The sequence below is a fragment of the Salvelinus fontinalis genome, unplaced genomic scaffold (assembly GCF_029448725.1).
Source record: "Salvelinus fontinalis isolate EN_2023a unplaced genomic scaffold, ASM2944872v1 scaffold_0434, whole genome shotgun sequence".
NCBI classification, from domain to species: Eukaryota; Metazoa; Chordata; class Actinopteri; order Salmoniformes; family Salmonidae; genus Salvelinus; species Salvelinus fontinalis.
Genome location: NW_026600643.1, coordinates 77,896 through 105,000, shown reverse-complemented (window position 1 = coordinate 105,000; position 27,105 = coordinate 77,896). Strand labels below are relative to the sequence as shown.

Below are 27,105 nucleotides of genomic sequence, written 5' to 3'. Positions count from 1 at the left end.
TCTAGTGGTTCACTGATACAATCTAGGAAACAAAATAAACTACTTTTTCACCACTCTGTCTGCAAGTGCATTCCTAAACGGCATTTAACGCAGGTCAATGTGATGTGGTATGATCAGAACACAAAGTGGTTACCTTCAGCCGAAAATGTTGTCACTGGAGAGACTTGCCCTCCACCGATGTGTGTAACTCATACTTACCTGGCAAGGGAGATACCGTGATCAAGAAGGCGGTTCACCCAGGGCGAGGCTCAGCCATTGCACTCCGGCTGTGCTGACCCCTGCGAATTTCCCAAATGTGGAAATCTCGATTGCATAATTTATGGTAGTGGGGGACTGCGTCCGCGCTCTCCCCTGATCGCTTGTTTAATGACAAACCGTTGCTTGGCGCCAGGCTTGAGGATGACTTGAGTCGATTGCTCGTGCTTATGGAGATCTTTCAAGTCAGTTGAGAAAGACACTTTGTGGACCAATTGAAAGGTAGAAACATTTGTTTGTAGCAAAACATTGTTGACATTTTGTGGAAACATCATGTTGCGAAATGCATGACTTTATGTGGTGTACCAAGAGTTGTTCCTTCGCTGACGGCCATACCAGCCTGAATACGCCCGATCTCGTCTGATCTCGGAAGCAAAGTAGGGTCGGGCCTGGTTAGTACTTGGATGGGATACCGCCTGGGAATACCAGGTGCTGTAAGCATTTTGTCCACTAGGGTGTCCTCTTGCATTTTTTCATCAGCATCGCTGCCTTGTAGTAAGCATTTGCTGCCGAATTGACTAAATGCAGCTTCTATGGGCTAGTCTCCCATGCCCTTTTAATACAATCAAAGTTCCTTGTGTTGCCAGGGAGCATCTGCCTTTTATTGATAAGACAAATAAGAATATTGTTACTGAATGCAGCTTGTGTGTGCTTTGTGCTCCCTCACCCTGTTCAAATGATTAAAGGAAATACTGCTGGTGAGGAGTGGAACTGGACTGGTGTCTGATGGCCCTGTGTTTTCCATGGTGGAATTACAACCCTTCTTTTAACGGTGTAAATCAAAAGTACAAGAGAATGTGAGATGTTTTCGATAATAAATCAATTGGTTTCATGCATTTGTCTGTGTGTGTGTGTGTGTGTGTGTGTGTGTGTGTGTGTGTGTGTGTGTGTGTGTGTGTGTGTGTGTGTGTGTGTGTCTGAATGTGATTGTATTTCGTCATATCGCATACATTTGTGATATAAGACAGGTTAAGATATTCAAAAGCTATTGGTGATTTTTTTACAGTGTTGCATGATGGGAATCTAGTGGTTCACTGATATAATCTAGGAAACAAAATAAACTACTTTTTCACCACTCTGTCTGCAAGTGCATTCCTAAACGGCATTTAACGCAGGTCGATGTGATGTGGTATGATCAGAACACAAAGTGGTTACCTTCAGCCGAAAATGTTGTCACTGGAGAGACTTGCCCTCCACCGATGTGTGTAACTCATACTTACCTGGCAAGGGAGATATCGTGATCAAGAAGGCGGTTCACCCAGGGTGAGGCTCAGCCATTGCACTCCGGCTGTGCTGACCCCTGCGAATTTCACAAATGTGGAAATCTCGATTGCATAATTTATGGTAGTGGGGGACTGTGTCCGCGCTCTCCCTTGATCGCTTGTTTAATGACAAACCGTTGCTTGGCGCCAGGCTTGAGGATGACTTGAGTCGATTGCCCGTGCTTATGGAGATCTTTCAAGTCAGTTGAGAAAGACACTTTGTGGACCAATTGAAAGGTAGAAACATTTGTTTGTAGCAAAACATTGTTGACATTTTGTGGAAACATCATGTTGCGAAATGCATGACTTTATGTGGTGTACCAAGAGTTGTTCCTTCGCTTACGGCCATACCAGCCTGAATACGCCCGATCTCGTCTGATCTCGGAAGCAAAGTAGGGTCGGGCCTGGTTAGTACTTGGATGGGAGACCGCCTGGGAATACCAGGTGCTGTAAGCATTTTGTCCACTAGGGTGTCCTCTTGCATTATTTCATCAGCATCGCTGCCTTGTAGTAAGCATTTGCTGCCGAATTGACTAAATGCAGCTTCTATGGGCTAGTCTCCCATGCCCTTTTAATACAATCAAAGTTCCTTGTGCTGCCAGGGAGCATCTGCCTTTTATTTATAAGACAAATAAGAATATTGTTACTGAATGCAGCTTGTGTGTGCTTTGTGCTCCCTCACCCTGTTCAAATGATTAAAGGAAATACTGCTGGTGAGGAGTGGAACTGGACTGGTGTCTGATGGCCCTGTGTTTTCCATGGTGGAATTACAACCCTTCTTTTAACGGTGTAAATCAAAAGTACAAGAGAATGTGAGATGTTATCGATAATAAATCAATTGGTTTCATGCATTTGTCTGTGTGTGTGTGTGTGTGTGTGTGTGTGTGTGTGTGTGTGTGTCTGAATGTGATTGTATTTCGTCATATCGCATACATTTGTGATATAAGACAGGTTAAGATATTCAAAAGCTATTGGTGATTTTTTTACAGTGTTGCATGATGGGAATCTAGTGGTTCACTGATATAATCTAGGAAACAAAATAAACTACTTTTTCACCACTCTGTCTGCAAGTGCATTCCTAAATGGCATTTAACGCAGGTCGATGTGATGTGGTATGATCAGAACACAAAGTGGTTACCTTCAGCCGAAAATGTAGTCACTGGAGAGACTTGCCCTCCACCGATGTGTGTAACTCATACTTACCTGGCAAGGGAGATACCGTGATCAAGAAGGCGGTTCACCCAGGGCGAGGCTCAGCCATTGCACTCCGGCTGTGCTGACCCCTGCGAATTTCCCAAATGTGGAAATCTCGATTGCATAATTTATGGTAGTGGGGGACTGCGTCCGCGCTCTCCCCTGATCGCTTGTTTAATGACAAACCGTTGCTTGGCGCCAGGCTTGAGGATGACTTGAGTCGATTTCCCGTGCTTATGGAGATCTTTCAAGTCAGTTGAGAAAGACACTTTGTGGACCAATTGAAAGGTAGAAACATTTGTTTGTAGCAAAACATTGTTGACATTTTGTGGAAACATCATGTTGCGAAATGCATGACTTTATGTGGTGTACCAAGAGTTGTTCCTTCGCTTACGGCCATACCAGCCTGAATACGCACCTGTTGTTGGGTAATTGACACAGGTGTGAGTGATTGCGCTGAGTCTGAGTGTTTGCTCCAGAGAGTTTGTGTTTGAGTTTTTGGGCTTTTTGAAGTACAATCTCCTTTTTGTGAATTGATTAAGTTTGAGTTATAGTTTGGGGTTGTTCCCCGACAGCATATTGCTGTTTGGGGGACTTTCCTCCTGTCGTTTTTGAGGATGGATACAATGGCTTGGACCCACGCTGGTAAAAAGATGACGAACAAAGGAAACATGGAAAATGGCGCTACAACAAGACAGAAGCAAAAGTATGAAAAGAATTTAACAGTGGCTGTGGAAATTATGGGAGAGGAGAAAATTACAATGATGGAGCTATTGAGAGGGATTAAAGAAGTTTGTGGACTGGTCTGCGGATGTCGGGTCAAAGATGAAAAACGATATGAAGTGACGCTATCAAGTGCGAGAGGGAAGGAAAAACTGATGGATGGATTTAAAATCCGGAGCTGTCGAATCATGGGAAAGGATCTTTCGCTGGATGAGATGGTTGTATCCTTCTTAAACCTCCCAGTATATATTACAGACGAGGACATCACAGAACGGCTAAGAGCATGGGGTGTGTCTGCTGTATCACCGGTGAAAAGGCGCTACTGGCCAGGGACGGAAGTTGCCGATGGGACGCGCTTCTGCAAAGTAAAGTTCACAGACACTGTGCGCTCGCTGCCATATTCGGCCAAATTTGAAACGATGGAAGGGGCTGAGTATTTTAGAGTAATACACGATCGTCAGGTGAAGGTCTGTAGGCTGTGTATCCAGCCAGGGCACGTGCTACGTGAGTGCCCTGATTTCGCATGTCATAAGTGTGGTGAGCAGGGGCATTACGCACGAGAGTGCAATGGGAGAAGAGAGCGCGGTTGTGTTGGATGCGGGAGGAGTGTTGCGCAGTGCTTATGTTCCCATGGTGAAGATGCTCATGACTTGGCATCACAGGTCTTCAGCGGAAATAGTGTCATGGAGGAGAGCGAGATGGAAGGAACGGGGGATGAGATCGGCATGAGCGAGCAGTCCCAGGGAGAGAGGGAGGGCTAAGAAGACCAGAGGCAGTCGGAGGATGAAGCAGAGACGGGGCCTTGTTCTGTAGGAAAGGAGGCATTAAAGGTTGGAGGGATAAGTTCAAGCCTGGATGATGTGGAGTTGGACGGCGTTCCTCGTGGAGAGGGGGGGGTAGAGTGGTTTGAAAAAGAAGCACATGGAGAGGCATTGGCTTCGGGTTCTGCAGGTGAAGTGGAGATCCCGACTGGGTCTGAAGTCCAGGGAGGCTACTCTAGGGAGGTGGATCCTGCAAGGGATGACTCTTATAAACGAAAAGGGTCGGAAGAAGAGCTGACGGAGGAAGAGAAGGAGCACATACAATCTCTGCGGAGGGAGAGTAAAAGGAACATGATTACCAGGAAAAAAAAAAGGTAAAAGATCAATCAGGAAGGACTGGATTCATCCCCTCCTCTTTATATTCATAATGGTGAGAGTTGTATCTATCAACACTAATGGACTTCGTAGCAAAGAAAAGCTAGAGCTAGTGTTGGAAGCCTTTTCTGCGGACATACTATGTCTTCAGGAGACTCATTGGACTGAGCCGTATATGGACAATGTAAGGCAGAGATGGAATGGACAAATATACGTAAGTAATGGTACTGTGCGGGCATGTGGGGTAGCTATTTTGGTAAAACACAATGTTGTGTCTAATATAAATTTGTTATGTGCTGACACTGTGGGTCGAATGGTGGGAGTGGGTTTCACTTATCAAGATGTAGAGTACTCGTTATACAATGTGTATGCTCCTAATAAAGAAATTGATAGGAGGGTTATGTTTATGTCAATGGGGGGATTATGTGGGAAGAACTGTCTGCTTGTGGGAGATTTTAATGTATGGATGGATAGGCTAGATGCCTCAAGTAGCGCACATTTTGGCTCTGACTCATCTAGGGGAGCGCTAGTAAGGCTAATGCGGGATGAGGATTGGGTGGATATATGGAGGGAGAGGTATCCAGATAAGCGGGTGTTCTCTCGAAGACAAGTGGTGAGGGGTGAGCTCAAGCAGTCACGTATAGATTTGTGTCTCGCTCATAGAGAGGTTGCGCACTTGGTTGCGGGGGTAGAGTATTCTCAGACATTTTTTAGTGACCATGATGCTCTGCTTTTCCGGCTGGGTGCATCAGGGGAGGGGAGGGGGGGGGGGGGGGGGGTTGTGGTGTCTTAATGCCAGTCTGCTGAAGGATGAGGGGTTTAAGGCAGCAGTGAAAGAGTGTGTGAAAGACGCCGTGTCAGATCCTCTATTTGAGTCTGATGTGAGTGTGTGGTGGGAAGGATTAAAAGGGGAGTTCAAGAGGCTGGCAATATCTAGTGCAAGACAGGCAAATGTGTTAAGGAGGAGGGAGGAGAGGATTCTTAAATCCCGCCTGTTATTGGAATTAGAAAAGGTAGAAAACTGTCCAGGCTATGATGTTACAGAGTACCTGAGGGTGAGGGAGGAGTTGAGGGTAGTAGAGAGGCACAGGTGTATGGGAGCAGTGGTGAGGAGTAGAGCACAGTATGTGGTGGATGGGGAGAAGAATACTGCTTTTTTCCTGGGGTTAGAAAGGAGGATGCAGGAAAGGAGTTTTCTAACGGAGCTGTTAAATGAGAGAGGGGAGAGGGTGACAGATCTGGAAGGAATTTTAAATACAGTGCATTCCTTTTATAAGGGCTTATTTACGTCGGGCGGGGTAGATGAAGTGAGTATGAGAAGAGTGCTAGAAGCAGTGGAGGCTAGGGTGTCGACTGAGGATGCAGAGATGTGTGATGCTGATTTTACATTGGCAGAGATTAAAGCTGCTATCTTGGGCCTGAACTTAAATAAGAGCCCGGGTTCAGATGGTCTGACTGCAGAGTTTTACCGAGAGTTTAGGGACATACTGGCCCCACTGATGCTGCGTGTGTATGTGTGTATGGAGGAGAAGAGGGTAGTCCCTGAATCTTTAGCTATGGGTGTGTTGACTATGTTATATAAAGGGAAGGGGAGCAGACTGAAATTAGAGAACTACAGACCAATAACCCTTTTGAACTCAGACAATAAGGTGCTAGCTAAGATAATGGCAAATAGGTTGAATAAGGTGATGGGAAGCATCATAGCACCTACTCAGGCCTATGGAGTTCCAGGGCGGGATGTAGTGGACACCCTCTGCACTATCCGAGATGTAGTGAAGCAGATGCAGGAAGTGGGAGGGGCGGTGCTCTGTCTAGATCTGAATAAAGCTTTTGATCGGGTGGAGCATCGGTTCCTATTAGAGGCTTTGGCAAGATTTGGGTTCGGGCCTCGTCTTAAAGAATGGGTGAAGCTTTTGTATGGGTCAGCTTGCAGTGTCGTTAAATGTAATGGTGTGCTAACTGATTCCTTTCCCCTGGGCAGGTCTGTTAGGCAGGGTTGTCCATTGTCTGCATTGCTATACAGCATCTCAGTAGAGCCTTTAGCGGCGTTTGTAAAGCGTGATTTAGGAGTGCATGGAGTGGACCTCCCGGGGGGAGGCGTCAGTGTAATGCATCATTATGCTGATGATACCACATGTACTGTGCGGGATGGAGAGAGTGTGAATTGTCTGATGAAGTGTTTTGATGTGTATGGGAGAGCTTCTGGGGCTAAGGTGAATGTAGAAAAGTCACAAATGTTATGTGCTGATGATAATGTTATAAGTACATGTAACATTCCTTTTAAGACTGTTAAGGGGCATGTGAGAATTTTAGGTGTGAATATTGGGGTAGATGAGCGGGAGGCGAGGGACTTAACTTGGACAGGGGTGATTAACCTGTCTAGGATCAGCGTGGCGCTAGCGGCACACCCCCCCCCCCCCCCCACTGAAAAACCAGTGCCGCGAAATTAAAAAAAAATATTTTTTTTAAATATTTAACTTTCACACATTAAAGTCCAATACAGCTAATGAAAGACACAGATCTTATGAATCCAGTCAACATTTCCGATTTTTAAAATGTTTTACAGGGAAGACACAATATGTAAAGATGTACATCTATTACCTAAAAACACATTAGCATATTCCACCATCTTTTATTTGTCCACCAACACCAGTAGCCATCACCAATTCGGCTAAACTAAGATATTTATAGCCCCTAACCAACAAAAAAACTCATTAGATGACAGTCTGATAACATATTTATGGTATGGGATAGGTTTTGTTAGAAAAAAGTGCATATTTCAGGTAGACTTCATAGTTTACAATTGCACCCACCATCACAAATGGACTAGAATAATTACAATGAGCAACGTGTTTACCTAACTACTAATCATCAAACATTTCGTAAAAATACACAGCATACACGAATCGAAAGACACAGATCCTGTGAATACAGACAATATTTCAGATTTTCTAAGTGTCTTACAGCGAAAACACAATAAATCGTTATATTAGCTTAGCACATAGCAATTAGCAGCCCAGCATTGATTCTAGCCAAAGTGAGCGATAAAAGTCAACATCGCCAAAAGATATTAATTTTTTCACTAACCTTCTCAGAATTCTTCCGATGACACTCCTGTAACATCACATTACAACATGCATATACAGTTTGATCGAAAATGTTTATATTTAGCCACCAAAATCATGGTTAGACAATGTGAAATGTAGACAAGCTGGTAAAGAAAACGTCCTTGCGCCACTTAGACAGTGATCTACTCTTATACATAAATACTCATAAACGTGACTAAAAAATATAGGGTGGACAGGGATTGATAGACAATTTAATTCTTAATACAATTGCGTTATTACATTTTTTAATTTATCCTTACTTTTCAATACAGTTTGCGCCAAGCGAAGCTACGTCAAAAAACATGGCGTCCTAAGCCACTAAAATGTTTCGACAGAAACACGATTTATCATAATAAAAATGTCCTACCTTGAGCTGTTCTTCCATCAGTATCTTGGGCAAAGGATCCTTTCTTGGGAGAAATCGTCTTTTGGTGGAAAGCTGTCCTCTTGCCATGTGGAAATGTCAACTACGTTCGGGATGAACTGAAAAGCGCACCCAACTTTTCACATCGTTGCAAAAATAAATGTCCCAAAATCGCACTAAACGGATATAAATTGCTATAAAACGCTTTAAATTAACTACTTTGTGATGTTTGTAACTCCTATAACGAGTGAAAAGATGACCGGAGAAATATAACAGGCTAAACTAATGCTTGGAACAGGAGAGGGTCGGTGTCTTCCACGCGCGTTACGCAGCAAGAAAAGACTTGCTAGCTAAAGGTTTTTTTCATTTGTAGGGCCTGTGAACGAGCAATCGAGCCCGTTGGAATCGTCATCACGTAAAGGCATCCAGGGGAAGACGTAAGAAGTGTCCGTATAGTCATAGCAACGACAGAGCCCTTTTAAATGACTTCAGAAAAGTGGCCAACGTTTCTCAAATCTGACTCCATGTCAGGGAAATTGCTGTAGAATGGGCTCTGTTCCACTTAGAGACAAAATTTCAACTCCTATAGAAACTATAGACTGTTTTCTATCCAATAATAATAATAATATGCATATTGTACGATCAAGGATTTTGTGGGAAGCCGTTTAAAAAATTAGCCACATTAGCATAAATAGTCTAAACAGCGCCCCCATCCCCAACAGGTTAATAAAATAAAGACGACTTTAAATTGTTGGAAACAAAGGAAATTAAAATTGAGGGGGAAAGTGGTGGTGGTGAATGCATTGTTGATGTCCAAATGTGTGTATACCTTAGGGGTTATGGACATGCCGGAATGGGTTCTGAAGGGAATTAATAATTTAGTGTCTGATTTCCTGTGGGGTGGGAAGGGGGTGAAGATTGCTCACGATGTGATGATAGCAAATTATGATAGGGGTGGGTTGAGATTAATAGATCTGGAAGTGAAGTTAAAAGCCATGAGGGTTAAGAGAGTGCAACGGTTTTTGTATGGGGAGGAGGGTCAGGGGTGGAAGGAGTTTTTCAGACATTGGTTGCATAGGAGTGGAGGTTGTGGGGATTACGGGTTGTTAATGTGTTTTAAGCCTAGCATGTATGCAGAGGTGCCTGAGTTTTACCAGGAGGTGTTCAGGGCCTGGGCAGAGTTCTTACCGCAGGTAAGTTATGAGTGTGACTCTATAGGGGTGATTTTGAATATACCAGTTTTTCTGAACCCAATGCTGAAATCAGAGGGAAAGATGATGGAGAGTAAGGTAATAATGAAGGCAGGCATGATAAGAGTGAGGGACTTTAGGTATGAGGTGGTGCCGGGGTTCCTGCCTGATCAGGCGATCGTAGATACTGTCTGGGGTATAGATGAAGATGTCAGAAAAGGGACGGTGTTGCGAATGTATGAGAGGATAAAGGAGTGTGTTCCAGGGGAGTGGGTGAGGCTGCTGGACAGTCATTCGAGTAATGGAGTATTAGAGACCTTGCCTGAGATGAAGGTGAAATGTGGAGAAACCATGCAAGCCTTATCCTCTACTCAGGTGAGGGCCTTATACTGGGCGATTATTACCAGGAAGGTCAGAGCGCCGGCATCGGAGAAAGTGTGGAGGCAAGTTTTTCCAGGGATGGAAGTTGAGACGTTGTGGGAAAACATGGTAGTGAGGCTCAACAGTCTAGAATGTACCCATTTTGACTTTATGTTGAGGCACAACCGTGTTTTTACTAAGGTGGTGTTACATCAGGTAGACAGGTCAGTGTCTCGTGTGTGTGATGTATGTAGAGATGAGGATGAAAATCTGATGCACATGATGTTTGAATGTGTTGATGTGGCGGGGTTTTATGTGAGGTTGAGGGAAATGTTAGAAAGGTACTGGGGAGAAGAGATAATAGGTGGGGTTGATTGGAGGTGGTTGGTATTGTTTGGAGTGGGTCAGCATGTGAGGGGGGTGAATATTGTATTGTTGAATTTTATGCTATCACATGCAAGGTATGCGGTATATTCTAGGAGGAACTTGGCAAGGTTTGAGGGAAAGAGGGTGACAGTGTGGAAGGTATTTGAAGGATTGATAAGGAAGGATGTAGATTTGATGTATAGGTCTAAGCAGGAGGATTTTGAGAGGGTGTTTATGAAGGATTGTGGATTTATTACTGTGGGGGAGGATAGTGGTTTGGTGTATGGGTTTTGATGTGTAAAGTGTTGGAGATATTATTTTTTATTTATTTTTATATTTTTTTATTTTTTTTGTGGAATTTGTCTTAATAAAGTCTTGTATGCATTGGTTGTATAATTCTGGTATTTTAATTTCTTTGGGTTCTTTGATTTGATAGGGGGTGAATTGTTTGCCTGCCTATGTTTAGAAATGTATTGATTGAAATGGTTTTTGCATATTGAATTTGTAAATATTGTAAAACAAGAATTTTTTATAATAAAAAAAAAATAAAAAAAATAAAAATACGTCTGATCTCGGAAGCTAAGCAGGCTCGGGCCTGGTTAGTACTTGGATGGGAGACCGCCTGGGAATACCAGGTGCTGTAAGCCTTTTGTCCACTAGGGGGTGTGGCATTATTTCATCAGCAACACTGCCTTGTAGTAAGCATTTGATGGTGAATTGACTAAATGCAGCTTCTATGGGATAGTCTCCCCTGCCCTTTTAATACGATAAAAGTTCCTTGTGTTGTCAGGGAGCAACTGCCTTTTATTTATAAGACAAATAAGAATATTGTTACTGAATGCAGCTTGTGTGTGCTCTGTGCTCCCTCGCCCTGTTCAAATGATCAAAGGAAATAATGCTGGTGAGGAGTGGAACTGGACTGGTGTCTGATGGCCCTGTGTTTTCCATGTTGGAATTACAACCCTTCTTTTATGGAGTAAATCAAAAGCACAAGAGAATCTGAGATGTTATCGATAATAAATCAATTGGTTTCATGTGTGTGTGTGTGTGTGTGTGTGTGTGTGTGTGTGTGTGTGTGTGTGTGTGTGTGTGTGTGTGTGTGTGTGTCTGAATGTGATTGTATTTCGTCATACTGCTAAAATTTGTGATATCAGATAGGTTAAGATATTAAAAAGTAATTGGTGATTTTTTCGACAGTTTTGCATGATGGGAATCTAGTGGTTCACTGATATAATCTAGTAAACAAAATAAACTACTTTTTCACTACTCTGTGTGCAAGTGCATTCCTAAACGGCATTTAACGCAGGTCGATGTGATATGATATTATCAGAACACAAAGTGGTTACCGTTAGCGGAAAATGTTGTCACTGGAGAGACTTTTCCTCCACTAAGCAGAAGAGAAAACGTGATCAAGAAAAAGGTTCACCCGGTGTGGGGCTCAGCCATTGCACTCTGGCTGTGCTGACCCCTTGCGAATTTTCCAAATGTGGGAATCTTGATTGCAAAATTTATGGTAGTGGTCGTTTGCGCTTTACCCTGATGTCTTTGTTAATGATAAACCGTTGCTTGGCGGCAGGCTTAAGGATGACTTGAGTCAACTGACTGTGGTTATGGAGATCTTTGAAGTCAGTTGTGAAGGAGACTTTGTGGACCAATCGAAAGGTGGAAACATTTGTTTGTAGCAAAATATTGTTGGCATTTTGTCGAAACATTATGTTGCGAAATGCAGCATTGTATTTATGCCACGCTGGTACTTCAATCAGGAGAGAGTTGAGCAGCCACTCTAAAGGTAAAAATGAAGGTAAAGAAGGAATGAAATATGGAAAAGAATACACGGTGGCAATTGAGTTGGAAGGAGAAGACAAAGTGACGACAATGGAACTACTGCGAGCAATTAAGGAGGTGTGTGGAGAGGTGGTGGGATGCCGAATGAAAGGAGAAAAGAAGTATGAAGTTACGATGAGGAATGAAAAAGGAAAAGAACGGCTAATGGATGGAATACGGATAAAGGACACCAAGATACTGGCGAAAGATATTAATGTGAAGGAAGTGGTGGTGTCGTTCATGAATCTCCCAGTATATGTAGAAGATGGTGTGATACTGGGCAAGCTGAGTAGCTGGGGAGTGGAGGCTGTCTCGGAGATAAGGAGGAGAGTTTGGCCAGGAACGGAGGTGGTTGACGGGACACGTTTCTGCAAGGTCAAGTTCACAGGAAAAGTGACATCATTACCTTATTCTACAAGAATTGAGACGTTGGAGGGAGCAGAATATTTCAGAGTCATTCATGACAAACAGGTCAGAGTGTGTCGTATGTGTATTCAACCAGGGCACATAGTTAAAGACTGCCCGGAATTTAAGTGCTTTAAGTGTGGCAATCAAGGACACTATGCGAGAGAATGTGATGGAGAGAAGGAAAGGAATTTTTGTGGTAGATGCAGAAAGGGATTGGCGGAGTGCAACTGTGGAGAGGTTATGGCTGAAGAGGGGAGTCAAGCACTATTCGAGGAAGCAGTGGTATTGACGCAAGAAGGAGAAGAAGATGGAGGAGAGGACGTGGTGGAAGGCGGAGAGACGGAGGAAGGAAGAAGGAAGAAGGACCAGAAGATAAATGAAATTGGGAGCAGTATGGACTCAGAAATAAGAAGAGGGAGTTTTCAGGAGGAGGGGGGGAGTGGACTGGGGGGAAGCACGGGGGACTCACAGGGTTTGGGGGAAAGCACAGCACTAACAAGTAGCTCGGGGGGTGAAGAAATGGAGGGGGTTATGGAGTTGATGACAATACCAGAGACGGCGATGAGCACGGGGAGCACAAAGACTATACAAGAAACGGAGATGAATACGGGGAGCACAACGGATGTGGATGTCAAGGGGGTGAGTTGGCTGGAAAACATGGACTTGGAGGATATATCGGATACGCATGATGGAGAAAAGATTGAAAGAACAAGGGAAGGATACAGGAAGAGGAAAGCGGCGGGAAGAGGGGGAGAGAAAGGGTGGAAGAGGAAATGAAACTGGATAACAGGTAGAGGATAATGAAATTATATATATATTTTTTATTTTTATTTATTAGAATGGTTAATATATTGTCATTAAATGCAAATGGTTTGAGGACAATGGAAAAATTTAATAGAATAGTAAAAATGAAGAATTCAGATATTTTATGTATTCAAGAGACGCACTGGGATAATGTATGTGTTTTAGAAGTAAAAAAAATATGGAGGGATTTTATTTATGTAAATAATGGCAGAGGGAATTCAAGTGGGGTTGCTATTTTATTGAGGAAGGATGTGGTGGATAATGTGAAACAGATATATAATGATAATAATGGGAGGATTTTAATTGTAGATTTTGAATATATGAGTATGGTTTTTAGAATTATAAATATTTATGCGCCTAATACTGAAATAGAGCGCAAAAATTTATTTTTAGAAATAGGGAAATGGTGTGAGGGGAACTGTATTGTAGTTGGAGATTTTAATGTTAAAATGGATAGACTGGATATGACAAGAGGAGCTATTTTTAGAAATGATGTATCTAGGGGGGTTTTAAAGAAGATGATGTTAGAAAAAGGAATAATTGATATATGGAGAGAGGAAAATCCAGAAAAAAGAGAATTTTCTAGAAGGCAGGTGGTTTTAGGGGATTTAAAACAAACGAGGATAGATCTGGTTTTAGTAAAAGAAGGTTTAAGAAATTTTATGAAAGATATTAAGTATGTTTTTACAACTTTTAGTGATCATGCAGGTTTAACATTTTCAGTGGGATTAGATAAGGAAAGAACAGGGGGTGGAATATGGTGTATGAATGCAGGGGATTTGGGAGATGAGGAATATGGGAAACAACTTAAATCTTTGATAGCATGTGAAATGGAGGATAAGCAGAAAGAGAATGATAAGTGTTCATGGTGGGATAAGGTTAAGGAAAAAATAAAAGTTTTTAGTATAGGATATGCAAGGAAAAAGAGAGGTAGGATGAAAAGAGAAGAAAATGAGTTGAGAGCTAAATTGGATAAAGAAATGAGGAAGTGTGACAGTGAACCTAATTATAATATAGGAAAGTTTTTGGAATTAAAAGCACAATTGACTAAATATGAAATAGATAAGTGTAAGGGTGCAATTATAAGAAGTAAGGCAAAGTATGTTTTGGAGGGGGAGAAATGTACTTCATTTTTTCTTGGTTTAGAGAAGAATAAACAGAGGAGAACATATATTAGAGAGATCGAAAATATAAAGGGTGAAGTTGTCAATGATTATGTAGAGGTTTTAGAAACAGTGCAGAATTTTTATAAGGATTTATTTAAGAAAGGGGAGGTGAATGAGGGGTGTGTAAAGGAGATATTGGATAGTGTGGATGTGCAAATTAAGGTAGAGGATAAACAAATGTGTGATGGGAAGATAACATTGAATGAAGTTAAAGATGCGATTAAGGGTTTACAAGTAAATAAGAGTCCTGGAGTAGATGGAATAATTGCAGAGTTTTATAAAATATATGCCAGTTTTTTAGCACCTATTTTATTGGAAGTTTATCAATATATGGAGGATAATGATAGTATTTCTGAATCTATGGTGACAGGGCTGATAACAATTTTATATAAAAATAAGGGGAGTAAATTAAAACTGGAGAATTATAGGCCAATTAGTTTATTAAATTCGGATTATAAAATTTTAGCTAAGGTACTGGCAAATAGAATGAAGCAAGTTTTAAATGATATTATAGCACCTACACAGAATTATAGTGTGCCTGGTAGAGATATTGCGGATACAATTAATACAATTAGAGATGTGATAAATAAAATGAATCATGATAAGATGGGGGGAATTGTTTTAAGCATAGATTTAAATAAAGCTTTTGATAGGGTGGAACATGATTTTATGTTTAGGGTAATGGATAAATATGGTTTTGGTAATAGAATAATAGGATGGATAAAATTATTATATAAGAAGGCAAAAAGTAGGGTGAAATGTAATGGGGTTTTAACCGATTCTTTTATTCTTGAGAGATCTGTGAGACAGGGCTGTCCTTTATCAGCTTTATTATTCGTTTTATCGGTAGAACCTTTAGCAGCATTTCTTAAAAGAGATAATCTTATAAATTGTGTAGAGACTCCGCAAGGAGGTTTTAGTTTGATACATCAATACGCAGATGATACCACTATAACAGTTAGAGATGAGGGTAGTGTAAAAAGGGTGATGGAGTGTTTTAAAGTATATGGACAAGCATCGGGTGCAAAGGTTAACATGGAGAAGTCAGTAGTAATGTATATTGGGAAGATTAATGAGGGGAATTTTCCTTTTAAAGTGGTTAAAGATTATTTTAAGGTATTAGGAGTGTTTTTAGGGGTGAAAGAATTGGAAGCTAGGGATTTGACATGGAGTGGTGTAATAAATAAAGTTAGAAAGGTGGTAAATATGTGGAGGGGGAGGTCTTTGAAATTAAAAGGGAAAGTCATTGTCATAAATTCATTGTTGATGTCAATATTTATTTATGTAATGAATGTTTTGGATATGCCAGAATGGGTTTTATCTGAAATGAATAAAATTGTAGTTGATTTTTTATGGGAAGGGAAGGGGGTGAGAATAGCTTTTAAAACTTTGATTGCAGGTTATGAGGAGGGGGGTTTGAAGTTGGTAGATTTAAGTGTAAGGAAAACAGCAATTAGAGTAAAAATGGTACGGAAATATTTATTTGGTGAATTGGATTATGGGTGGAAAAGGTTTTTTAAAGAGTATTTGCAGGAGGTTGGGAGGATGGGGGACAATGGTTTATTGATGAGTATGAAGAAGGAAATGTTAGGTAATATACCTTTGTTTTACAGAGAAGTGTTTGAGGCTTGGGGGCGGTTTTTACCAAATATTTATTATGAATGTACCAGTTTAGAAAATATTTTAAATCAGCCGATATTTTTAAATCCAAAGATAAAGTGCAATAATATGATGTTGTTTTGTAAATATTTTATGAGGGCTGGGATGAGGCAGATAGGTGACATAGCATATGAGGTAATTCCTGGGTTTCTTCCATTTCAGGCTATATATGACAATGTGGTTGAAGTAGATGAAGAAATAAGTAAAACTACTGTGGAGAATATGTATAAGAAAATATTAGGATGTATTCCCGGGGAGTGGGTGATTTTAATAAACAAAGAGGTGGTTAAAAGATCTAGGGCTTTACCAGTTTTATATTATGAAAGTAATGGGGAGAAACATGTTTTATCAGGTCTAAAAGTTAGAATGGTTTATAGAAAATGTATTTTAAAAGAGATAAAAAGTCCTGCTGCGGAGAAAGTGTGGTCTAGGGTGTTTCCAAACATGGATGTAAAATCAATATGGAAGAATGTAAATGTAAAATATAATTTTATAGAATGTGAAGACAATGATTTTAAATTGAAACATAATAGGATTTTTACAAATGTGGTTTTGCATCAAATAAATAGGGATATTAAAAGAGAATGTGATATTTGTGGTACGGGGGTGGAAAATTTGATGCACTTTTTTATTGAATGTAGTAGGTTGAAAGATTTTCATGAGTTTTTAAAAGGGCTTTTAGTAAAACATTGGGGAGAAGAGATTTTTACTGGGGTGGAGTGGAGGAGGTTGTTTCTTTTTGGTTTAAATGGGAAAAGTAAAGTTTTAAATATTAATTTGGTGAATTTTGTAATAAGTCATGCTACATATGCGATAAGATTAAGAAGGAATTTAGGTCATTATGAAGGGAAAATTGTGAGTGTGGAAGGTTTTTTTAGGAGCATATTAGAGAGAGATATAGAGATAATATATAGATACGGTGGAGGAAATTTTGAAAAATTGTTTGTGTGGGGGAGTACTTTTATTGAAATTTTGTCAAATGGGAAACTTGTATTTCATTATTAAGTTGATTTAGTGGATGATTGTGTTTTTAATAGGTTTTATTTTATTTATTTTTGATTTTTTGATTTTGTAAAAGGATAAATTGTTCATCCATTTTTATTATTGATTGAATGTTGTAAATATTATGTGTTTTTTTCATAATAAAAGATAAAAAAAAAAAAAAAAAAAAATACGCCCGATCTCGTCTGATCTCGGAAGCTAAGCAGGCTCGGGCCTGGTTAGTATTTGGATGGGAGACCTCCTGGGAATACCAGGTGCTGTAAGACTTTTGTCCACTAGGGGGTGTGGCATTATTTCATCAGCAACACTGCCTTGTAGTAAGCATTTGATGCTGAATTGACTAAATGCAGCTTCTATGGGCTAGTCTCCCCTGCTCTTTTAATACGATCAAAGTTCCTTGTGTTGTCAGGGAGCAACTGCCTTTTATTTATAAGACAAATAAGAATATTGTTACTGAATGCAGCTTGTGTGTGCTCTGTGCTCCCTCGCCCTGTTCAAATGATCAAAGGAAATAATGCTGGTGAGGAGTGGAACTGGACTGGTGTCTGATGGCCCTGTGTTTTCCATGTTGGAATTACAACCCTTCTTTTATGGAGAAAATCAAAAGCACAAGAGAATCTGAGATGTTATCGATAATAAATCAATTGGTTTCATGCATTTGTCTGTGTGTGTCTGAATGTGATTGTATTTCGTCATATCGCAAACATTTGTGATATCAGATAGGTTAAGATATAAAAAAGTAATTGGTGATTTTTTCGACAGTGTTGCATGATGGGAATCTAGTGGTTCACTGATATAATCTAGTAAACAAAATAAACTACTTTTTCACTACTCTGTGTGTGTCACGCCCTGGCCTTAGTATTCTTTGTTTTCTTTATTATTTTAGTTAGGTCAGGGTGTGACATGGGGAATGTTTTTGTTTTGTTGGTTTTGGGTGTTTCTATGGTAAAGGGGTTATTGGGTGTAGTATATGGGTTTGTGTTGAGTTCAGGTGTCTAGCGTTGTCTATGTATGTTTAGTTATCTAGGAGAGTCTATGGTTACCTGAATGAGTTCCCAATTAGAGACAGCTGATTTCGGTTGTCTCTGATTGGGAGCCTTATTTAGGGTAGCCATAGGCTTTCATTTGTGGTGAGTAGTTGTCTATGTGATACGTTTGTAGCCAGTGTGTGCACATCGTTATTTAGCTTCACGATCGTTTTCTTGTTTTGTTAGTGTGTAAGTGTTTTTGTTTCGTTTTGCCTTCTTCGTCAATAAAAGGAGATGGCTTATTTTCCTAATGCTGCGTTTTGGTCCGTCAATCCTCCACACGATCGTGACAGAACTACTCACTATTACAGGACCAAGCGGCATGGAAAGCGGCAACAGGACCTACCTACACAGGATTCGTGGACATGGGAGGAGATACTGGATGGTAAGGGGCCGTGGGCACAACCGGGAGAATATCGCCTTCCTCGTGAAGAGCTGGAGGCAGCTAAAGCCGAGAGGAGGCGATATGAGGAGGCAGCACGGAGACAAGGCTGGAAGCCCGTGAGTACAACCCAAAAATGTCTTGGGGGGGGCCTTAAAGGGAGTGTGGCGAAGTCAGGTAGGAAACCTGCGCCTACTCCCTGTACTTACCGTGGAGAGCGAGAGTACGGGCAGACACCGTGTTACGCAGTAGAGCGCACGGTGTCTCCTGTACGCGTGCATAGCCCGGTTCGGTACATTTCAGCTCCACGTATCGGCCGGGCTAGACTGAGCGTTGAGCCGTATGTCATGAAGCCGGCCCAACGCATCTGGTCACCAGTGCGTCTCCTCGAGCCGGCGTACATGGCACCAGCCTTACGCATGGTGTCCCCGGTTCGCCTACATAGGCCGGTGCGGGTTATTCCACCTCCCCGCTGCCGTCTGCACAGCGATGACTGAACTGCCTGTCTGCCAAGCGCCATCTGAGCCATCCGTCTCCCCAGCGCCATCTGAGCCATCCGTCTCCCCAGCGCCATCTGAGCCATCCGTCTCCCCAGCGCCATCTGAGCCATCCGTCTCCCCAGCGCCATCTGAGCCGTATGTCATGAAGCCGGCCCAACGCATCTGGTCACCAGTGCGTCTCCTCGAGCCGGCGTACATGGCACCAGCCTTACGCATGGTGTCCCCGGTTCGCCTACATAGGCCGGTGCGGGTTATTCCACCTCCCCGCACTGGTCAGGCGACGGGGAGCATACAACCAGGTAGGGTTGGGCAGGCTCGGCGTTCAAGGGAGCCAGTACGCCTGCACGGTCCGGTATTTCCGGCGCCACCTCCCCGCCCCAACCCAGTACCACCAGTGCCTCCTCCACGCATTAGCTATATGGTGCGTGTCTCCAGCCCTTTACCACCAGTGCCTAAACCACGCACCAAGCCTCCTGTGTGTCCCCAGAGTCCTGTGCGTCCTGTTGCTGCTCCCCGCACTAGCCCTGAGATGCGTGTCCCCAGCCCGGTGCCACCAGTCCCGGCACCACGCACCAGGCCTACAGTGCGCCTCAGCCGGCAGGAGTCTGCCGTCTGCACAGCGATGACTGAACTGCCTGTCTGCCAAGCGCCATCTGAGCCATCCGTCTCCCCAGCGCCATCTGAGCCATCCGTCTCCCCAGCGCCATCTGAGCCATCCGTCTCCCCAGCGCCATCTGAGCCATCCGTCTCCCCAGCGCCATCTGAGCCATCCGTCTGCAATGAGCCTGCAAAGCCGCCCGTCTGCCATGAGCCTACTGAGCCGTCCGCCAGACAGGAGCCGCTAGAGCCGCCAGCCAGACAGGAGCCGCTAGAGCCGTCCGTCAGACAGGATCTGCCAGAGCCGCCAACCAGACAGGATCTGCCAGAGCCGCCAACCAGACAGGATCTGCCAGAGCCGCCAACCAGACAGGATCTGCCAGAGCCGCCAATCAGACAGGAGCAGCCAGATCAGTCAGCCAGCCATGAGCAGCCAGATCCGTCAGCCAGCCATGAGCAGCCAGATCCGTCAGCCAGCCATGAGCAGCCAGATCCGTCAGCTAGCCATGAGCAGCCAGATCCGTCAGCTAGCCATGAGCAGCCAGATCCGTCAGCTAGCCATGAGCAGCCAGATCCGTCAGCTAGCCATGAGCAGCCAGATCCGTCAGCCAGCCATGAGCAGCCAGATCCGTCAGCCAGCCATGAGCAGCCAGATCCGTCAGCTAGCCATGAGCAGCCAGATCCGTCAGCTAGCCATGAGCAGCCAGATCCGTCAGCTAGCCATGAGCAGCCAGATCCGTCAGCTAGCCATGAGCAGCCAGATCCGTCAGCCAGCCATGGGCCATCCCTCAGTCCGGAGCTGCAGTCCCTCAGTCCGGAGCTGCAGTCCCTCAGTCCGGAGCTGCCATTCCTCAGTCCGGAGCTGCCCCTTATCCTGGTGCTGCCCCTTATCCTGGTGCTGCCCCTTACCCTGGTGCTGCCCCTTACCCTGGTGCTGCCCCTTACCCTGGTATTGCCCCTTACCCTGGTACTGCCCCTGACCCTGGTACTGCCCCTTACCCTGGTACTGCCCCTTAGTCCGGAGCTGCCCCTTAGTCCAGAACTGCCCCTTAATGCAATAGGGTTAATGTGGAGGGGGGTCATTTGGAGGAAGTTAAGGAGGCGGTTAGGGACTGTGGTGACGTGGGGACCACAACCAGAGCCGGAGCCGCCACCGTGGATGGAAGCCCACCCAGACCTTCCCCTAGACTGTGTAATGGTGCGCCCGGAGTTCGCACCTTAAGGGGGGGGTTATGTCACGCCCTGGCCTTAGTATTCTTTGTTTTCTTTATTATTTTAGTTAGGTCAGGGTGTGACATGGGGAATGTTTGTGTTTTGTTGGTTTTGGGTGTTTCTATGGTAAAGGGGTTATTGGGTGTAGGATATGGGTTTGTGTTGAGTTCAGGTGTCTAGCGTTGTCTATGTATGTTTAGTTATCTAGGAGAGTCTATGGTTACCTGAATGAGTTCCCAATTAGAGACAGCTGATTTCGGTTGTCTCTGATTGGGAGCCTTATTTAGGGTAGCCATAGGCTTTCATTTGTGGTGAGTAGTTGTCTATGTGATACGTTTGTAGCCAGTGTGTGCACATCGTTATTTAGCTTCACGATCGTTTTCTTGTTTTGTTAGTGTGTAAGTGTTTTTGTTTCGTTTTGCCTTCTTCGTCAATAAAAGGAGATGGCTTATTTTCCTAATGCTGCGTTTTGGTCCGTCAATCCTCCACACGATCGTGACAGAACTACTCACTATTACAGGACCAAGCGGCATGGAAAGCGGCAACAGGACCTACCTACACAGGATTCGTGGACATGGGAGGAGATACTGGATGGTAAGGGGCCGTGGGCACAACCGGGAGAATATCGCCTTCCTCGTGAAGAGCTGGAGGCAGCTAAAGCCGAGAGGAGGCGATATGAGGAGGCAGCACGGAGACAAGGCTGGAAGCCCGTGAGTACAACCCAAAAATGTCTTGGGGGGGGCCTTAAAGGGAGTGTGGCGAAGTCAGGTAGGAAACCTGCGCCTACTCCCTGTACTTACCGTGGAGAGCGAGAGTACGGGCAGACACCGTGTTACGCAGTAGAGCGCACGGTGTCTCCTGTACGCGTGCATAGCCCGGTTCGGTACATTTCAGCTCCACGTATCGGCCGGGCTAGACTGAGCGTTGAGCCGTATGTCATGAAGCCGGCCCAACGCATCTGGTCACCAGTGCGTCTCCTCGAGCCGGCGTACATGGCACCAGCCTTACGCATGGTGTCCCCGGTTCGCCTACATAGGCCGGTGCGGGTTATTCCACCTCCCCGCACTGGTCAGGCGACGGGGAGCATACAACCAGGTAGGGTTGGGCAGGCTCGGCGTTCAAGGGAGCCAGTACGCCTGCACGGTCCGGTATTTCCGGCGCCACCTCCCCGCCCCAACCCAGTACCACCAGTGCCTCCTCCACGCATTAGCTATATGGTGCGTGTCTCCAGCCCTTTACCACCAGTGCCTAAACCACGCACCAAGCCTCCTGTGTGTCCCCAGAGTCCTGTGCGTCCTGTTGCTGCTCCCCGCACTAGCCCTGAGATGCGTGTCCCCAGCCCGGTGCCACCAGTCCCGGCACCACGCACCAGGCCTACAGTGCGCCTCAGCCGGCAGGAGTCTGCCGTCTGCACAGCGATGACTGAACTGCCTGTCTGCCAAGCGCCATCTGAGCCATCCGTCTCCCCAGCGCCATCTGAGCCATCCGTCTCCCCAGCGCCATCTGAGCCATCCGTCTCCCCAGCGCCATCTGAGCCATCCGTCTCCCCAGCGCCATCTGAGCCATCCGTCTGCAATGAGCCTGCAAAGCCGCCCGTCTGCCATGAGCCTACTGAGCCGTCCGCCAGACAGGAGCCGCTAGAGCCGCCAGCCAGACAGGAGCCGCTAGAGCCGTCCGTCAGACAGGATCTGCCAGAGCCGCCAACCAGACAGGATCTGCCAGAGCCGCCATGAGCAGCCAGATCCGTCAGCTAGCCATGAGCAGCCAGATCCGTCAGCCAGCCATGGGCCATCCCTCAGTCCGGAGCTGCAGTCCCTCAGTCCGGAGCTGCAGTCCCTCAGTCCGGAGCTGCCATTCCTCAGTCCGGAGCTGCCCCTTATCCTGGTGCTGCCCCTTATCCTGGTGCTGCCCCTTACCCTGGTGCTGCCCCTTACCCTGGTGCTGCCCCTTACCCTGGTATTGCCCCTTACCCTGGTACTGCCCCTGACCCTGGTACTGCCCCTTACCCTGGTACTGCCCCTTACCCTGGTACTGCCCCTTAGTCCGGAGCTGCCCCTTAGTCCAGAACTGCCCCTTAATGCAATAGGGTTAATGTGGAGGGGGGTCATTTGGAGGAAGTTAAGGAGGCGGTTAGGGACTGTGGGGACCACAACCAGAGCCGGAGCCGCCACCGTGGATGGAAGCCCACCCAGACCCTCCCCTAGACTGTGTAATGGTGCGCCCGGAGTTCGCACCTTAAGGGGGGGGTTATGTCACGCCCTGGCCTTAGTATTCTTTGTTTTCTTTATTATTTTAGTTAGGTCAGGGTGTGACATGGGGAATGTTTGTGTTTTGTTGGTTTTGGGTGTTTCTATGGTAAAGGGGTTATTGGGTGTAGTATATGGGTTTGTATTGAGTTCAGGTGTCTAGCGTTGTCTATGTATGTTTAGTTATCTAGGAGAGTCTATGGTTACCTGAATGAGTTCCCAATTAGAGACAGCTGATTTCGGTTGTCTCTGATTGGGAGCCTTATTTAGGGTAGCCATAGGCTTTCATTTGTGGTGAGTAGTTGTCTATGTGATACGTTTGTAGCCAGTGTGTGCACATCGTTATTTAGCTTCACGATCGTTTTCTTGTTTTGTTAGTGTGTAAGTGTTTTTGTTTCGTTTTGCCTTCTTCGTCAATAAAAGGAGATGGCTTATTTTCCTAATGCTGCGTTTTGGTCCGTCAATCCTCCACACGATCGTGACAGTGTGCAAGTGCATTCCTAAACGGCATTTAACGCAGGTCGATGTGATATGATATTATCAGAACACAAAGTGGTTACCGTTAGCGGAAAATGTTGGCACTGGAGAGACTTTTCCTCCACTAAGCAGAAGAGAAAAAGTGATCAAGAAGGTGGTTCACCCGGTGTGGGGCTCAGCCATTGCACTCTGGCTGTGCTGACCCCTTGTGAATTTTCCAAATGTGGGAATCGCGAAAAATTTATGGTAGTGCTCGTTTGCGCTTTACCCTGATGTCTTTGTTAATGATAAACCGTTGCTTGGCGGCAGGCTTAAGGATGACTTGAGTCAACTGACTGTGCTTATGGAGATCTTTGAAGTCAGTTGAGAAAGACACTTTGTGGACCAATCGAAAGGTGGAAACATTTGTTTGTAGCAAAATATTGTTGGCATTTTGTCGAAACATTATGTTGCGAAATGCAGCATTGTATTTATGCCACGCTGGTACTTCAATCAGGAGATAGTTGAGCAGCCACTCTAACCCCCCCCGGTCATGATGTGTCATGCTCTTCCAATATGAAATTGTCCATACATGCGTTCCTCCTTAGCACAGAACAATGCAATAGGTTTTCAACATCCAGAGCTTTTGTGTATTTATTGTGGCTAGTAGGATAGCTGCATGGGAAACTGTTGCTGATGATGTATTTGTCAGAAGTCATTGTATTTGTCCGTTTTTTCCCACAAGGCTGAAATATGTGCCCTCGCTTAGAAATGTTTGCAAGGTTTGTTTGTATTTCATCCAACTATCTGTGCTAAAAAGGGATGGCTACAGTATATGTAATTTCTTCCACTTTTTGAGTGAGCCAAAGTTCAAGCTGCTTATCTAATTGGTGAGAATGCAATGTCTGTTTATCAGACTCACTTTGACTTTATATGGTGTACCAAGAGATGTGCAATCGCTTACGGCCATACCAGCCTGAATACGCCCGATCTCGTCTGATCTCGGAAGCTTAGCATGCTCGGGCCTGGTTAGTACTTGGATGGGAGACCGCCTGGGAATACCAGGTGCTGTAAGCCTTTTGTCCACTAGGGGGTGTGGCATTATTTCATCAGCAACACTGCCTTGTAGTAAGCATTTGATGCTGAATTGACTAAATTTTTATTTCTTTTTATTTCACCTTTATTTAACCAGGTAGGCTAGTTGAGAACAAGTTCTCATTTGCAACTGCGACCTGGCCAAGATAAAGCATAGCAGTGTGAACAGACAACAACACAGAGTTACACATGGAGTAAACAATAAACAAGTTAATAACATGGTAGAAAAAAGAGAATCTATATACAATGTGTGCAAAAGGCATGAGGTAGGCAATAAATCTAGTAATTATAATTTATCAGATTAACACTGGAGTGATAAATCATCAGATGATCATGTGCAAGAAGAGATACTGGTGTGCAAAAGAGCAGAAAAGTAAATAAATAAAAGCAGTATGGGGGGTGAGGTAGGTAAATTGGGTGGGTAGATTACAGATGGACTATGTACAGCTGCAGCGATCGGTTAGCTGCTCGGATAGCAGATTTTTAAAGTTGTTGAGGGAGATAAAAGTCTCCAACTTCAGAGATTTTTGCAATTCGTTCCAGTCGCAGGCAGCAGAGAACTGGAAGGAAAGGCGTCCAAAGGAGGTTTTGGCTTTAGGGATGATCAGTGAGATACACCTGCTGGAGCGCGTGCTACGGGTGGGTGTAGCCATCGTGACCAGTGAACTGAGATAAGGCGGCACTTTACCTAGCATAGCCTTGTAGATGACCTGGAGCCAGTGGGTCTGACGACGAACATGTAGTGAGGGCCAGCCGACTAGGGCATACAGGTCGCAGTGGTGGGTCGTATAAGGTGCTTTAGTAACAAAACGGATGGCACTGTGATAAACTGCATCCAGTTTGCTGAGTAGAGTATTGGAAGCTATTTTGTAGATGACATCGCCGAAGTCGAGGATCGGTAGGATAGTCAGTTTTACTAGGGTAAGTTTGGCGGCGTGAGTGAAGGAGGCTTTGTTGCGGAATAGAAAGCCGACTCTAGATTTGATTTTGGATTGGAGATGTTTGATATGAGTCTGGAAGGAGAGTTTGCAGTCTAGCCAGACACCTAGGTACTTATAGATGTCCACATATTCTAGGTCGGAACCGTCCAGGGTGGTGATGCTAGTCGGGCGTGCGGGTGCAGGCAGCGAACGGTTGAAAAGCATGCATTTGGTTTTACTAGCGTTTAAGAGCAGTTGGAGGCCACGGAAGGAGTGTTGTATGGCATTGAAGCTCGTTTGGAGGTTAGATAGCACAGTGTCCAAGGAAGGGCCGGAAGTGTACAGAATGGTGTCGTCTGCATAGAGGTGGATCAGGGAATCGCCCGCAGCAAGAGCAACATCATTGATGTATACAGAGAAAAGAGTCGGCCCGAGAATTGAACCCTGTGGTAACCCCATAGAGACTGCCAGAGGACCGGACAACATGCCCTCCAATTTGACACACTGAACTCTGTCTGCAAAGTAGTTGGTGAACCAGGCAAGGCAGTCATTAGAAAAACCGAGGCTACTGAGTCTGCCGATAAGAACATGGTGATTGACAGAGTCGAAAGCCTTGGCCAGGTCGATGAAGACGGCTGCACAGTAATGTCTTTTATCGATGGCGGTTATGACATCGTTTAGTACCTTGAGCGTGGCTGAGGTGCACCCGTGACCGGCTCGGAAACCGGATTGCACAGCGGAGAAGGTACGGTGGGATTCGAGATGGTCAGTGATCTGTTTGTTGACTTGGCTTTCGAAGACCTTAGATAGGCAGGGCAGGATGGATATAGGTCTGTAACAGTTTGGGTCCAGGGTGTCTCCCCCTTTGAAGAGGGGGATGACCGCGGCAGCTTTCCAATCCTTGGGGATCTCAGATGATACGAAGGAGAGGTTGAACAGGCTGGTAATAGGGGGTGCGACAATGGCGGCGGACAGTTTCAGAAATAGGGGGTCCAGATTGTCAAGCCCAGCTGATTTGTATGGGTCCAGGTTTTCCAGCTCTTTCAGAACATCTGCTATCTGGATATGGGTAAAGGAGAAGCTGGCGAGGCTTGGGCGAGTAGCAGCGGGGGGGGCGGGGCTGTTGGCCAAGGTTGGAGTCGCCAGGAGGAAGGCATGGCCAGCCATTGAGAAATGTTTGTTGAAGTTTTCGATTATCATGGACTTATCAGTGGTGACCGTGTTACCTAGCCTCAGTGAAGTGGGCAGCTGGGAGGAGGTGCTCTTGTTTTCCATGGACTTTACAGTATCCCAGAACTTTTTGGAGTTAGAGCTACAGGATGCAAATTTCTGATTGAAAAAGCTGGCCTTTGCTTTCCTGACTGACTGCGTGTATTGGTTCCTGACTTCCCTGAACAGTTGCATATCGCGGGGGCTCTTCGATGCTATTGCAGTTCGCCACAGGATGTTTTTGTGCTGGTCGAGGGCAGTCAGGTCTGGAGTGAACCAAGGGCTATATCTGTTCTTGGTTCTGCATTTTTTGAACGGAGCATGCTTGTCTAATATGGTGAGGAAGTAACTTTTAAAAAATGACCAGGCATCCTCAACTGACGGGATGAGGTCAATATCCTTCCAGGGTACCCGGGCCAGGTCGATTAGAAAGGCCTGCTCGCAGAAGTGTTTTAGGGAGCGTTTGACAGTGATGAGGGGTGGTCGTTTGGCCGCGGACCCGTGGCGGATACAGGCAATGAGGCAGTGATCGCTGAGATCTTGATTGAAGACAGCAGAGGTGTATTTGGAGGGCAAGTTGGTCAGGATAATGTCTATTAGGGTGCCCATGTTTACGGATTTAGGGTTGTACCTGGTGGGT

At 44.9% G+C, this 27,105-nt stretch overlaps 6 non-coding genes and 1 pseudogene across 6 annotated transcripts; all 7 read left to right on the top strand.

The window, feature by feature from the left end:
- The first annotated feature begins 190 nt into the window (after window positions 1-190).
- On the top strand, window positions 191-354 carry LOC129846035 (U1 spliceosomal RNA). Its single transcript, XR_008758160.1, has one exon. It is a non-coding gene; the product is annotated as a U1 spliceosomal RNA (small nuclear RNA).
- Window positions 355-577: 223 nt separating this feature from the next.
- LOC129846052 (5S ribosomal RNA) lies at window positions 578-696 on the top strand. The gene has a single exon (XR_008758173.1). It is a non-coding gene; the product is annotated as a 5S ribosomal RNA (ribosomal RNA).
- A 771-nt stretch (window positions 697-1,467) lies between these two features.
- On the top strand, window positions 1,468-1,631 carry LOC129846046 (U1 spliceosomal RNA). Its single transcript, XR_008758170.1, has one exon. It is a non-coding gene; the product is annotated as a U1 spliceosomal RNA (small nuclear RNA).
- A 223-nt stretch (window positions 1,632-1,854) lies between these two features.
- LOC129846050 (5S ribosomal RNA) lies at window positions 1,855-1,973 on the top strand. The gene has a single exon (XR_008758172.1). It is a non-coding gene; the product is annotated as a 5S ribosomal RNA (ribosomal RNA).
- A 739-nt stretch (window positions 1,974-2,712) lies between these two features.
- Window positions 2,713-2,876, top strand: LOC129846034 (U1 spliceosomal RNA). Its single transcript, XR_008758159.1, has one exon. It is a non-coding gene; the product is annotated as a U1 spliceosomal RNA (small nuclear RNA).
- Window positions 2,877-11,341: 8,465 nt separating this feature from the next.
- LOC129846051 (U1 spliceosomal RNA) lies at window positions 11,342-11,491 on the top strand (annotated as a pseudogene).
- Window positions 11,492-24,199: 12,708 nt separating this feature from the next.
- LOC129846038 (5S ribosomal RNA) lies at window positions 24,200-24,318 on the top strand. Its single transcript, XR_008758163.1, has one exon. It is a non-coding gene; the product is annotated as a 5S ribosomal RNA (ribosomal RNA).
- Window positions 24,319-27,105: the final 2,787 nt, after the last annotated feature.